The sequence below is a fragment of the Pongo pygmaeus genome, chromosome 20 (assembly GCF_028885625.2).
Source record: "Pongo pygmaeus isolate AG05252 chromosome 20, NHGRI_mPonPyg2-v2.0_pri, whole genome shotgun sequence".
NCBI lineage: Eukaryota > Metazoa > Chordata > Mammalia > Primates > Hominidae > Pongo > Pongo pygmaeus.
The window spans coordinates 15,153,624-15,168,188 of NC_072393.2; the positions used below are offsets into that span (position 1 = coordinate 15,153,624).

General features: G+C 41.1%; 1 pseudogene; it reads right to left on the reverse strand.

The window, feature by feature from the left end:
• Window positions 1–2,121: 2,121 nt before the first annotated feature.
• LOC129020375 (olfactory receptor 7A17-like) overlaps window positions 2,122–14,565 on the reverse strand; it is a 57,647-nt pseudogene continuing 45,203 nt past the window's right edge.

Below are 14,565 nucleotides of genomic sequence, written 5' to 3' on the forward strand. Positions count from 1 at the left end.
GATTTGGGCAGTCCTATGAAACGAATATTTTTATTTCCTTAAAAAATGCATAAGTTCTAATTCCCAATGTAAAAACTTCTCCATCATAAACTCCTACAGGAAGAAAAAGCAAGATATTAAACCATTTATTATTGAGATAGTTTGTTACATAGCAGTAGCTTACTGATACATTAATCAATGCAAACAGAACTAGTGACATTTGGAATAATTTTCTGCCTCTTCTTTTCTTACAGTTGTTCTGACATTTCAAGAAAACATTCGTGATTACCTGGTTATTCATGTTTATTTCAGATAAATGTATTAAAGTGAGACAACTTTTAGATTGCCTTTGGGGTAACCAGGAGAGGTTGAAAGGATATATAGGTTTTTGCAGGGATAAATTGTGACTCTAATTCACAAGTGTCTATTGACAGAGGTAATATTGGGCAGAAATTCAATGTCTTGTGTGAGTCATCATTTGATCATGAGGACCAAAGAGAGTGTAGACTATTAAAGGAACAAAGCAAATTATGATAAATTTAATACACATATTGTTCACTTACCTATACTTTAATGCTTATGACACAGTTTTTAAAGGAGGAGATATTTTTAGAACAATGCAAGGAGTCGTATTTGTAGGGAGCAGTAGAAAATTTTAAGTGGAAACAGCAAGATGATGCAATGAAATAATATAGACCATGACACCAAATCCTTCACTCAGATGAAGAAACCTGATTACACATGGACACCAAGCCTCCACACTTCAAAGAGTAGATGTACCTCATCAAAAAGAAATATTCTGTAGTCATTCAGTGCATGACTGATCATTTCATTCCATCACATTTAATGTCATCTGTGACTAAGGAATTATGAGATCAACTGATACATGAAAATGTGCCTTTCTATGTAAACTGAACCTAAAACACGTATTTGATAAGCTATATTTTCCTACCTACTCTTTATCGGAAAATATAGGCACTATTGCCATTGAGCTGAAACAGAGCATAGGACCCCAATGAGGAGAGTAAAATGCCTTGCCTAGCTATAAAACACACTATAATTGAAAGGAGTTAGTTAGCTTGCCTTAGGTAGATAGCTAAAATAAGGATCCCTGGAGAGTCTTTGACTCATGGGCCAGTACCTCATCCCCACATAATATAAAAAAGACGGCCTGGGGAAAAATTCAAGCTGCTGGCACCAATAAGGGAACAAGCACAGGGGCTTGTGTCTGGAGACATGCCAACGGCTGCACAGATAGGAAAACCCATGGCCCATTTAGGTAAAAACTTTCACAAATCTCTGGCTCACTCAGATAAGAAACAAGGCCTGGCATAGAAATGCCTTTGTCCTTTGTAGACTCAGTGGGCTCCCAGGAAAAAGCTTTTTCTCCCTTTGTGGGCATGGACGCAGTGGGCTCTGGTGGGTTCTGGAAGGCACTCTACTTTCCTTGTTTTGGACTAGAAGTCTGGCCTCTATGAATTCAGCCCCTGGTTGATCCTGGGCAAAGGTCTTGAGCCAAGCTTTCTGAAAGGTCCCAGGCCAAGATCCTGAGCCAAGCTGAGTCAGCATTCTCCAAGACAGCCTGCAGACTAAGCACATTGCTTCCCCTTTCCAGTCCATAAAAATCTCAAAACGGGCCTCATAGGAGGCATCCCATTCAGGAACCCCTCTCTGCTGGCAGAGAGCTTTCTTCTTTTCCCTCCAACCTCAACTTTGTGTCCACGCTCTTTAATCTTCTCGAAGGTAGGACGGAGAGCTCTGGGTATTATCTCAGACAAGAGGCTGTTATATGTTGGTGCATTGCTAAGACCTCAGCAGTATGTTCATGTTGACATTTTCAGGAAGAACAGCTAAGGTTTTCATAGAAAAGAAAATGACAGACTCAGAAATAGAAAACTGTGGGCTCAGATATTCATCTACCATAAAATTATATTAATGACCTTACAGTTGCCAAGCATAGTTAATTCTTTGGGATGAATATAACTCACCCCTGTATGAGAAAACCTTCCGTTTGTTTCTGGACCTAGTTTGGATATAATTTTAGAAAAATGACAAAGGACAAAAACAGTTGCATATCAGAGCAGAAAGCTTTATTAAGAAAAAGTGTACATTTTCTAGTGTCGTCAAGGTTAAAGAAATCTAAAGTCCAGAATATAAATACTAGGAGAAAATTCTACTTTCACAGTCTGATCCATGAATCATAATTTCTGGCTCAGGGAGTTAGAGCTCTGAAATCTCAAGAACTTCTGGAAAATGGCCCTCTTATTTCTGCTCTCTGAAGAATCGATTCAGAGCTCTCTTTATGTCTTTATTCCTCAGGCTGTAGATGAAGGGGTTCAGCATGGGGGTGACCACAGTGTACATCACTGAGGCTGCAGCATTTGAGAGTGAGTTATGGGTTGCAGCAGAACTAAGGTACACACCTACGCCTGTACAATAAAATAAGGAGACAACTGAGAGGTGAAAAGTGCACAGGTGGAAAGTGCTTTATTCACCCCCTGAGCTGATGAGATTGAACATATGCAACAAAGTATCTTAAAGTAAGAGTAAAAGATTCCAGCGAGGCATCCCCCACCCAGCAGCACACTTGTAAAATTCATCATGACGTCATTAAGAAAGGTGTCGGAACAGGCAAGGTGGACGACTTGATTAAGTTCACAGAAAAAATGAGGGATTTTCAATTCTGTACAGAAGGACAGCTGCAACGCCATTATGCTTTGTAACAGAGAATATAGGACGCTCACAATCCAGGACACCAGAACCAGCAGTCCACAGAGCCAGGAGTTCATAATGACTGTGTAGTGCAGGGGGTGACAGATGGCCACAAACCGGTCATAGGCCATCACAGTCAGGAGTAAGCTGTCCAACACTACAAAGAGTACAAAAAAGCACATCTAGGTGATGCAGCCTGCATAGGTGATGACTCTGCTCTGTGTCTGGATATTCACCAGCATCTTTGGGACAGTGGTAGACACAAAACAGATGTCTGCAAAGGACAGGTTGGAGAGGAAGAAGTACGTGGGGATGTGGAGGTGGGAGTCTGAGATTGTGGCCAGGATGATGAGCAGGTTCCTGAGCACGGTGACCAGGTACATGGACAGGAACAGCCCAAAGAGGAAGGGCTGCAATTCTGGTTCCTCTGAAAGTCCCAGGAGAAGGAATTGTGAAATTTGTGTCTCATTCCCTGGATTCATCTTGTTGATGTGACTTCCAAAAGAGAGAGAAAGAGAACATGACACAAGCATGCATTACAAACATATCAGAAATATTCTCACTTGTATTATACAGTCAAGAAGTTAATATCAGCCGGGTGCAGTGGCTCACGCCTGTAATCCTAGTACTTGGGGAGGCCGAGGTGGGCGAATCACCTGAGATCAAGATTCAAGACCAGCCTAACCAACATGGCAAAACCCCGTTTCTACTAAAAATACTATATATATTAGCAGGGTGTGGTGGCATGGGCCTGTAATCCAGGCTATTTGGGAGGCTAAGGCATAAGAATTGCTTGAACCCAGGAGGTGGAGGTTGTAGTGAGCCAAGATCATGCTACTGCACTCCAGTCTGGGCAACAGAGTGAGACCCTGTCTTAAAAATAAAATAAAATAAAATAAAATATAAGTAAGTAAGTAAAAAATTCACTACAATTTAATGATGAATGAAAAACACAAGTACGTTTTTAAAATGCCATACACTATGTAGATGGTGATGCATCCTATGAAGAAGGAGGTTAGAAGGAAAGAGTGGATGGGGTATTAGATTTTCCCGGGTGTTCAGGCAGGACCAGCAGAGAAGGTGACAATTGAAGAGACACCATAATGAAGACAGGGTGGGGGTCACTGTGTTCCCTGCAGAAGTGTGTGCAACGCAGAAGAAATGACCAATGAAAGACCTTGAGCAATGTGCTTCTTTCAGATATTCAAGGACTACGAAGAAGACAGTGTGGCAGGGGAATGAGCAAGAGGCGAGAGCTGTTGGAGGATGTTGGAGAAGGAAGTGTCCTCATAGCTGCTGAAACTTGAAGACACAAGGAGTCCCTCTCTCCAGATATTGATGCATTTTCACTGTATTAATTTGGCTGCAAAGGTGTTTCATGAAATGCAATGCATGCCCATTCTGCTTACTGACACTTTCCTGAGATCTGGCCTTTATCTGATGGGTTACCTTTTGACATGTAGAGCTCAGGTGCCCTATCTCTGAAACCTGTGCTCACCCTAAAGTCGTGCACCCACACATGCGCACACACACAGAGACAACTCACCCATACATGCAGCCGTGGCTTCCTGGGGCCATGTTACTCCCTCATGCTTCTCATCCCACTCACAGTATTAGAAAGGAATGGATACCAGGCAAGTTCTTAATATCAAATTATCTTTCCCCACGAGGATACAGATATGGTACCTAGAAGTTCAGGTTTGGAAACTTCTCATGCATATGGAACCTCGAGATTCCAATTTGGGATGGCCTTTTCCTGCCTTATGTTTAAAGAATAAAAATCTGCTTAAGGTGGGCAGATCACGAGGTCATGAGATGTAGACCATCTTGGCTAACACGGTGAAACCCCGTCTCTACTAAAAATACAAAAAATTAGCCGGGTGTGTTGGCAGGCGCCTGTAGTCCCAGCTACTCAGGAGGCTGAGGCAGGAGAATGGCGTGAACCTGGGAGGTGGAGCTTGCAGTGAGCCGAGATTGTGCCACTGCACTCCAGCCTGGGCGACAGAGTGAGACTCCGTCTCAAAAAAAAAAAAAAAAAAAAAAATCTGCTTAATAAGCAGAGAAGTGGCTGGCTTGGTGGCTCACGCCTGTAATCCTAGCACTTTGGGAGGTCAAGGCAGGCAGATCACCTGACGTCAGGAGTTTGAGAACAGCCTGGCCAATACGGTGAAACCCTGTCTACTAAAAATACAAAAATTAGCTGGGCTTAGTGACACGTGCCTGTAATCCCAGCTACCTGGGAAGCTGAGGCAGTAGACTCACTGGAACCCAGGAGGCAGAGGCTGCAGTGAGCTGAGATTGTGCCACTGCACTCCAGCCTGGGTGACAGAGTGAGACTCTGTCTCAAAAAACAAACGAACAAACAAAAAAGCAAGAGGCAGAGAGAGAAGAATCAATTGGATCTGAAGGGAAAAATAATCTAATAAGCTCACATAGTCCCTGAGAGACCTTAAGGAAAAAAAAGCTTCCTTAGTTTTGAAAACTTTCTAACTTCTCTTATATCCCTGAGGCCCAGCAAAACCCAGAAAAGACAAAGGGAAATGTACCAACTATCAAACACGGTGATAACTTTTCTGTGTCAAGACACTGATATGTTGAGAACCCCTATGGAAAAAAATGAGCAAATGATATAAACCAACTATTCAAAAAGGAAATACAAAAGGAACTGCTGGGCCAGCTCGTTTATTGTGCCAGGGTCTGTCCTGTGCATTGTACGATGTTTATCAGCTTCCCTGTTCTCTACTGACCCTCTCCAGGGAGACAGCCAAACCTGTCATTGCTCAGTGTTCCCTGGGGGACAAAATTACACCTGGGTGAGAACCAGTTTTTAACATAAAAATCACAAAATATTTCCATACCAGTTATCAACTGAGAAAGGAAAGGGGAAGACGAGCTTAAAAAAACAACAACAACAACTCATAGTCAAATATAAAAAGCACATGTGTTATGCATAGCAAACTACTCAACCTTTGTGTAAACACTGTATGAATGTATATGTGTGCATTCAGAAAGAGAAGGTTTATGAGAAACTAAAATCTTATGGAGAAAAGAATATAAGTGAGGATGCTATTAGGTTAAGAACAGTTATTTCATTTTATGGCTGCATAGTATTCCATGGTGTATGTCCTTTGTAGGGACATCAGTGAAGCTGGAAACGATTATCCTCAGCAAACTAACACAGGAGCAGAAAACCAAACACCGCACTTTCTCACTTAACAGTGGGAGATGAACAATGAGAACACGTGGACACAGGAAGGGGAACAACACACTCTAGGGTTGGCTAGGGGGTGCGGTGGTGGGAGAGAGAGCATTAGGAAAAATAGCTAATGCATGCTGAGCTTGATATTTTGGTGATGGGTTGATAGGTGCAGCAAAACCATCATGGCACACATTTACCTATGTAACAAACCTGCACTTCCTGCACATGTACCCCAGAACTAAAAATAAATATAAAAAAAAAGAATAGTTATTTCAAAACAGCTGTATGAAACAACAGAGAAGGAAAGTCTGAAAAAACATTATAGAAAAATATGACAGTAATAATTTACTGACATAAAAATGCACCACTAATTCATGGTGAAATGGCCTCTTCTTGGAAATTGAAGAATATCACAGGAAAATGTTTAAAATGTGGGGAGGAAACAGTATCTAAGGTTATAATTTCAGCTTATATAAGCATATAAAGCTTCAAATGTTTAGGAGAGATAAAGGTGAGGTTTAATCGGATGCTAAGGAATGATTTTCAAATAATGACCAAAGTGATGCAACTTCTTCAATTAGATTGAATGGAAAAAGTCAAAAGACACAATAAGGAATAGCAGAGGTATGAAAAGAAGCTGGGAACATGGCCAGGCGCAGTGGCTCATGCTTGTAATCCCAACACTTTGGGAGACCAAGGTGGGAGGATTACGAGGTCAGGAGTTCAAGACTAGCCTAGTCAACATGGTGAAACCCCGTCTCTACTAAACATACAAAAAATAAATTAGCTGGGTGTGGTGGTGCGTGCCTGTAATCCCAGCTACTAGGGAGGCTGAGGCAGGAGAATTTCTTGAACCCAGGAGGTGGAGGTTGCAGTGAGCCAAGATCGCCCCATTGCACTCTAGCCTGGGCCACAGAGCAAGATCCATTTCAAAAAAAAAAAAAAAAAGAGAGTAGAAAAAAAGAAAGAAAAGATGGTGGAAACATATATGTAAAAAGAGATTTATTTAGTGAAATGATACAGAACAACTTTCTACACTTTAGAACAACGAGGGGAAAACAATACAACCAATGGATGGGTTTGGCTACATATGATTTATAAACTTTCACAAACCCCCTCAAATACATCAATACTTACATAAAAGAAGTAAATGGCAGATCCTAAAATTGATGAAAAACTCCAATTCTTATGTTTTAAAGAATGCAGTCAGGCTGGGTGTGGTGGCCCGTGCCTATAATCCCAAAAGTTTGGGAGTCAGAGATAGGCGAATCACCTGAGGTCAGGAGTTTGAGACCAGCCTAGCCAAAATGGTGAAAGCCCGTCTCTACTAAAAATACAAAAATTAGCTGGGCATGTTGCCGGGTGCCTGTAATCCCAGCGAATCAGGCTGGGCATGGTGCCGGGTGCCTGTAATCCCAGCGAATCAGGCTGGGCATGGTGCCGGGTGCCTGTAATCCCAGTGAATCAGAAGTCTGAGGCAGGAGAATTGCTTGAACCAGGAAGGCCAAGGTTGCAGTGAGCCCAGATGGCACCGCTGTACTCCAGTATGGGCAACAGAGCGAGATTCCATCTCAAAAAACAAAAACAAAAACAAACAAACAAACAAAAAAACCCACAAAAGAATGCAATCAAAAAACAGGGACAAAAACAATACAAACCCATCATATAATAGCAACAAACTTGGGTAGACAACCTGCAATAGAGTGGTAAAGGTCTAACAAACACAAATATATTCGGTGTCACGACTATGAACATAATTGCAAAGTAAAGGTCATTAGTACACACCACTTTGCACTTCTTACGTACATTTTAAAATTTCATTCAATTACCCAAACAAGAGACAATCCTACAAAATGCATGCCTCATGAACTGCTGAGGTCAGATAGTATTGGGAAGGAATTCATTGGTCTAGATCTTTCTCATCAATATGAAAACATACTCAAACATGCCTCTTTTAAAAAATAAAAAAAGAAATACCCTCACTTCAGTGTATACCCTCCACAGCTGATGTCCTGTTTCTCTTTGGTATTTAATTGCAAAGATCCTTGGCTACATGTTCTCCTTTTATTGGAACCCCGTTCAAAACCCCCACATTCTAGGCCAGGTGCGGTGGCTCTTGCCTGTAATTCCAGCACTTTGGGAGGCCGAGAAAGGCAGATCCTTTGAGGTCAGGAGTTCAAGACCAGCTTGGCCAACATGGAGAAACACCTTGTCTACTAAACATACAAAAATTAGCCAGGCGTGGTGGCATGTGCCTGGAATCTCAGCACTTTGGGAGGCTGAGACAGGCAGATCACTTGAGGTCTGCAGTTCGAGACCAGCTTGGCCAACGTGGAGAAACTCCTTGTCTACTAAAAATACAAAAATTAGCTGGGCGTAGTGGCTTGTGCCTGTAATCTCAGCTACTTGGGAGGCTGAGGCAGGAGAATCACTTGAACCCCAGAAGCAGAGGCTGCAGCGAGCCGAGATCGCGCCACAGCACTCCAGCCTGGGCAACACGGTGAGACTCTGTCTCAAAAAACAAAACAAAACAAAAACACAAAAAACACTTTCTCCTCTAATTGGACTTTATTGCCATTACTTTCTGTATTGCAACTTCCATTGCTGAGCTCAACATTCACTTATATTTTTGAAATCATAAAAAAATGGAGCAATTAATTAATCAGGCAATCAAGAAAACAGTCCCACAATCTCTCCACTCCGGATGAGGCTGGATTTCCTCTCAGGTGACTACAGGTTCATGGTCACGGCTTCCATTCTCCCTGACTATCCACCGTAGTAGGCAGTAGGCTCTTGGACTCACCTTGCTAGGTTTTCTGAAAGGAAGTTCTCCTTGTGGAAGTGAGAATTCCTCTCCTGATGGTTGGTGGTGGAGACTGAAGTTCTGTCCCTAGAGAAGAAAGCAGGAAATGGTGGAGCATCAGTATCTGAGCCAGATTTAGGACCCCACATGGAAACCATGTCCCATCTAGCCCAAAGTAGCATGTGCTGAGGGACAGCAGCAGAGGAGAAATTTACCGCTTTGTGCATCTGCTCATTAGGCAAACTTCCTCCTGTTATTCCAGCCCTGAACACATCATGTCCCTGTGAGACATTGCTCTGCACGGAACTTTTTTTTTCTTGCATTTTCTGTATCTAAGACACCAGGTTAAAAGAGAAATGAATCCAGTTTTATTACTTCTTCACTATGGACCTGCTTGCCTTCCAGAAATGTAATCCATTAACACAGTATCCCAATCCTGGGAGAAGGTTTTCTCCACAGTCTAAACTGAGGAGCCTGTCTTTGATTAGATCCCTTGGATCTGCAGAGCACTGACTGTGATGGGAACACAGACATTGATATCTCCAGAGAATGACTCTTCCCCTCTTCAACAAGGGAGTGAATTGTGTTCTCTTGATAGAAAATCATGAGTTCTATATTGCTTGGCTTCAAGATTCTTTTGCCAAAACAAGGTAATTTTACATATTCCCTCAACCATATATCTCTACATACACAAAAAATTAAATGTTATTCAGTAAAGTTAGTAAAACAAAACCAAACCAAACCCTCCAAACCATTATTTGAAAGAATGCAATCAAAATAATAACAAAAAAAATCCCCTCAGAACCCAGGATATGAAAGCATAGAATGTGCACAATTTGCAAAGGGAAAATTAAAAGCTACTAAACCCTCAGATAGAGAATACTCAGCCTCAACAGAAAGTGAGGCTTAAAACTTAGATGACAGGTTGATAGGTGCAGCAAACCACCATGGCACATGTATACCTCTGTAACAAACCTGCACGTTCAGCACATGTATCCCAGAACTTAAAGTAAAATAAATAAATAAATAAATAAGAAAGTCATGGCAAGTAAAAACTCTTTAGTGTTCCCATTTTGACCTATCAAATAACACTTATTTTACTCATGCGAATATTTAACAAGAGAGAAGATACTGTGACCTGTCTGTCTTGTGAACTACTTTTGTGAGGTAGTATTTGTAAGCAACCCATTGGTCTAGATCTTTCTAATGAATATAGAAACATGCTTCAATATACTCATCTTAATTTTAAAAATAAGCCCTCAATTCTTTGCACATCAATCCACACCTAATATTCTACATTCTCCTCTCCTACTTCGTTTGTTTTTGAGATGGAGTTTCTCTCTTGTTGCCCAGGCTAGAGTGCAATGGCACGATCTCAGCTCACTGTAGCCTCCGCCTCCTGGGTTCAAGCGATTCTCCTGCCTCAGCCTCCCAAATAGCTGGGACTACAGTTGCCCACCACCACACCTGGTCAATTTTGTATTTTTAGTAGAGATGGAGTTTCACCATGTTGGTCAGACAGGTCTCAAACTCCTGACCTCAGGTGATCCGCCTGCCTTGGCTTCCCAAATTTCTGGGATTACAGGTGTAAGCCACCGCACCCGGCTCCTTTCCTACTTCTTTAACTGCCAAACTCCCAGGTTCTGACGAACCACCTTATGTCTTCCATTTCTTCTTCAATCTCATCCAGTTGAACCTCCATATCCCTCAATTAATTGTCAACAATAATCCCTGCATTGCTGAGTCTTACAGACACATTTTAACATATTAAATAAAGTAATTATAAATTAGTCAACCAGGCAAACAAACACACATGAATCTCTCACCTGGCTTGATACTAGGTGACCTTAGGTAAACATTCTTGGCTTCCATTGTCTTTGAACATTTCCTGCAGTACTTTCTGGGGTCTCAGACTCACCTGTATGGGGTCTCAGAGATGAAGGTCTCTGTGTGGAAGTTTAAATTCCTCCCTGGGTAGTTGATGATGGAGACTGAAACCCTGTCTCCTGACAGACAGAAAGGCAGAGTTAAGCATCAGTCTCAGAGCCAGAATTAGGACTACAAAAGAATCAATCACATCCCATCCAGCCCAGGGTTGTCTAATCCCAGGGACAACAGCAGATGAAATACTTACAGCTCCTAATATCTGCTGGCTCTTCTGTGAAGAATCCTTTGATCATGAAGATTGATTCGATTTCTGAGCATAAAGAAGATATATCATAGATGATATTATTTTGGTTCAGTCATCAGTCATTTATTGATTATAACAAAGTTTAGAAAAGGTGAGATATTTCATTTAAAGCAATAAGTCATATATTTCTTCAGCACTGAAACAGGAGGATCATTCAATAATGAAACACAAAACTACCCAATTATTCTTTTTTTTTTGAGACAGAGTCTCACTCGGTCTCTCAGGCTGGAGTGCAGTGACGTGATCTTGGCTCATTGCCACCTCCGCCTCCCAGGTTCGAGTGACTTTCATGCCTCAGCCTTTCAAGTAGCTGAGAACACAGGTGTGCCCAGCCACACCCAGCTAATTTTTGTATTTTTAGTAGAGATGGGGTTTCACCATGTTGGCCAGGCTGGTATCAAACTCCTGACCTCAGGTGATCTGCCCACCTCAGCCTCCCCAAATGCTGGAATTACAGGCATGAGCCATCACACCTGGCCTACCCAATCATTCCTCACTGCAGTGAATGATATCCTTTATACATAAACAGTTTTCCATAATGCAACAAGTAATATCTATGTGTCTATAGATATTACATATATGCATACACATATATAATGAAGAAATTTTTTGCATGATAATAATTTTATTTACTTTGTAAGTGTTATTTTTTTCCATTGGGACTTAAAATAGTTTATTGTTTTATTTTATTTTTCCATAAATTATTCGAGTACAGGTGGTATTTGGTTACGTGAGTAAGTTCTTCGCTGGTGATTTGTGAGATTTTGGTGCACCCATCACCTGAGCAGTATACACTGCACCATGTTTGTAGCCTTTTATCCCTCGTCCCCCGCTCACTCTTCCCCCCAAGTCCCCAAAGTCCATTGAATCATTCTTATGCCTTTGGGTCTTCATACCTTAGCTCCCACTTATCAGTGAGAACATACAATATTTGGTTTTCCATTCCTGAGTTACTTCACTTAGAATAATAGTCTCCAGTCTCATCAAGGTCACTGCAAATGCTGTTAATTCATTCCTTTTTATGGCCGAGTAGTATTCCGTCATATATGTATATATACCACACACACACACACGTATATATATATATATATATATATTTTTTTTTTTTTTTGAGATGGAGTCTGGCTCTGTCGCCCAGGCTGGAGTGCAGTGGCGCGATCTCGGCTCACTGCAAGCTCCGCCTCCCGGGTTCATGCCATTCTCCTGCCTCAGCCTCTGGTGTAGCTGGGACTACAGGCACCTGCCACCGCGCCTGGCTAATTTTGTGTATTTTTAGTAGAGACAGGGTTTCACCGTGTTAGCCAGGATGGTCTCGATCTCCTCGCCTCATGATCCGCCGCCTCGGCCTCCCAAAGTGCTGGGATTACAGGCTTGAGCCACCGCGCCTGGCCTGTATTTTATATATATATGCACACACACCACAGTTTCTTTATCCACTCGTTGATGGATGGGCATTTGAGTTGGTTCCATGATTTTGCAGTTGTGAATTGTGCTGCTATAAACATGCTTGTTCAAGTGTCTTTTTCGAATAATGGCTTCTTTTCCTCTGGGTAGATACCCAGTAGTGGGATTGCTGGATGAAATGGTAGTTCTGCTTTTAGTTCTTTGAGGAACCTCCACACTGTTTTCCATAGTGGCTGTGCTAGTTTACATTCCCGCCAGCAGTGTAGAAGTGTTCCCTAATCACTGCATCCATGCCAACATCTACTGTTTTTTGATTTTTTTGATTGTGGCCATTTTTGCAGGAGTAAGGTGGTATAGCATTGTGGTTTTGATTTGCATTTCCCTGATCATTGGTGATGTTGAGCATTTTTTCATATGTTTGTTGGCCATTTGTACATCTTCTTCTAAGAATTATCTATTCATGTCCTTAGCCCACTTTTTCATGGGGTTGTTTGTTTTTTTCTTACTGATTTGAATTCATTGTAGATACTGGATATTAGTCCTTTGTCAGATGTATACATTGTGAAGATTTTCTCCCACTCTGTGGGTTGTCTGTTTACTCTGCTGACTATTCCTTTTGCTGTGCAAAAGCTCTTTAGTTTAATTAGGTCCCAGCTATTTATCTTTGTTTTTATGGCATTTGCTATTGGGTTCTTGGTCATGAAATCCTTGCCTAAGCCAATGTCTAGAAGGGTTTTTCCAATGTCATCTTCTAGAATTTTTATAGTTTCAGGTCTTAGGTTTAAATCCTTAACCCGTCTTGTGTTGATTTTTGTGTAAGGTGAGAGGTGAGGATCCAGTTTTATGCTCCTACATGTGGCTAGCCAATTATTCCAGCATCATTTGTTGAAAAAGGTGTCCTTTCCCCACTTTATGTTTCCATTTGCTTTGTTGAAGATCACTTGGCTGTAAGTATTTGGGTTTATTTCTGGGTTCTCTATTCTGTTCCATTGGTTTATGTGCCTATTTTTATACCAATACCATGCTGTTTCAGTGACTATGGCCTTATAGTATAGTTTGAAATCAGGTAGTGTAATGCCTCCAGCTTTGTTATTTTTGCTTACTGTGGTTTTGGCTATGCAGGCTGTTTCGGTTCCATATGAATTTTAGGATTGTTTTTTCTAACAATTCTAAATGATGAATGAAGAATGATGGTATTTTGATGGGGATTGCATTGAATTTGTAGATTGCGTTTGGCAGTATGCTCATTTTCACAATATTGATTCTACCCGTCCATGAGCATGGGATGTGTTTCCATTCGTTTGTGTCATCTATGATTTCTTTCAGCAGTGTTTGGTAGTTTTCCTTGTAGAGGTCTTTCGACTTCTTTGTTAGGTGTATTCCTAAGTATTTTTTGTTTGTTTGTTTTCGTTTTTTGCAGCTACTGTAAAAGGGGCTGGCTTCTTGATTTGATTCTCCTCTTGGTCGCTGTTGATGTATAGAAGAGCTACTGATTTGTGTACATTAATCTTGTGTCTGGAAACTTTGCTGAAATCTTTTATCAGTTCTAGGAGCCTTCTGGAGGAGTCCTTAGGGTTTTCAAGGTAAACGATCATATTGTCAGCAAACAGTGACAGTTTGACTTCCTCTTTACTGATTTGGATGCTCTTTATTTCTTCTTTTCTCTGACTGCTCTGGCTAGGACTTCCAGTCCTATGTTGAAGGGGAGTGGTGAGAGTGGGCATCCTTTTCTTGTTCCCATTCTCAGAGGGAATGCTTTCAACTTTTCCCCATTTAGTATTATGTTGGCTGTGGGTTAAATGCATAATTTTAAATTTACTTTTATTAACTTTTATCTCTGACTGTAACGCCATACTAAGACAAATCATTTTTTTCAAATTTGTCCATTTGGAGACATGTAGACAAAAATCAGGTTTTTGTTTTTTTTTTTTAAATCAGTGACTGTGTATGCACTTTGGACACTAAGCTGAATAAGAAAAAGGATTCTAAAGATGAGAATAAAACCCAGTGACAAGTAATCAAACAAGCTGATGTGTTAATCACCACGTTTTCAGGAAGAACAGTTTAGGTGGTGATGTACAAAGGTATAATGAATAGGAAATTGAAAAAGTATTTTCTTCCACTACAAAATTACACAAACGACTTCCATTGCCAAATGTAGTCTTTCCCCCCCATTGAAGAAGTACAGCATATAACATTTTCTAAAAGAACAGAAAAATTATTTAGTATATGTCATTTGAGAAGAAATTATTCTTAAGAAATCCATGTTGCTCCATG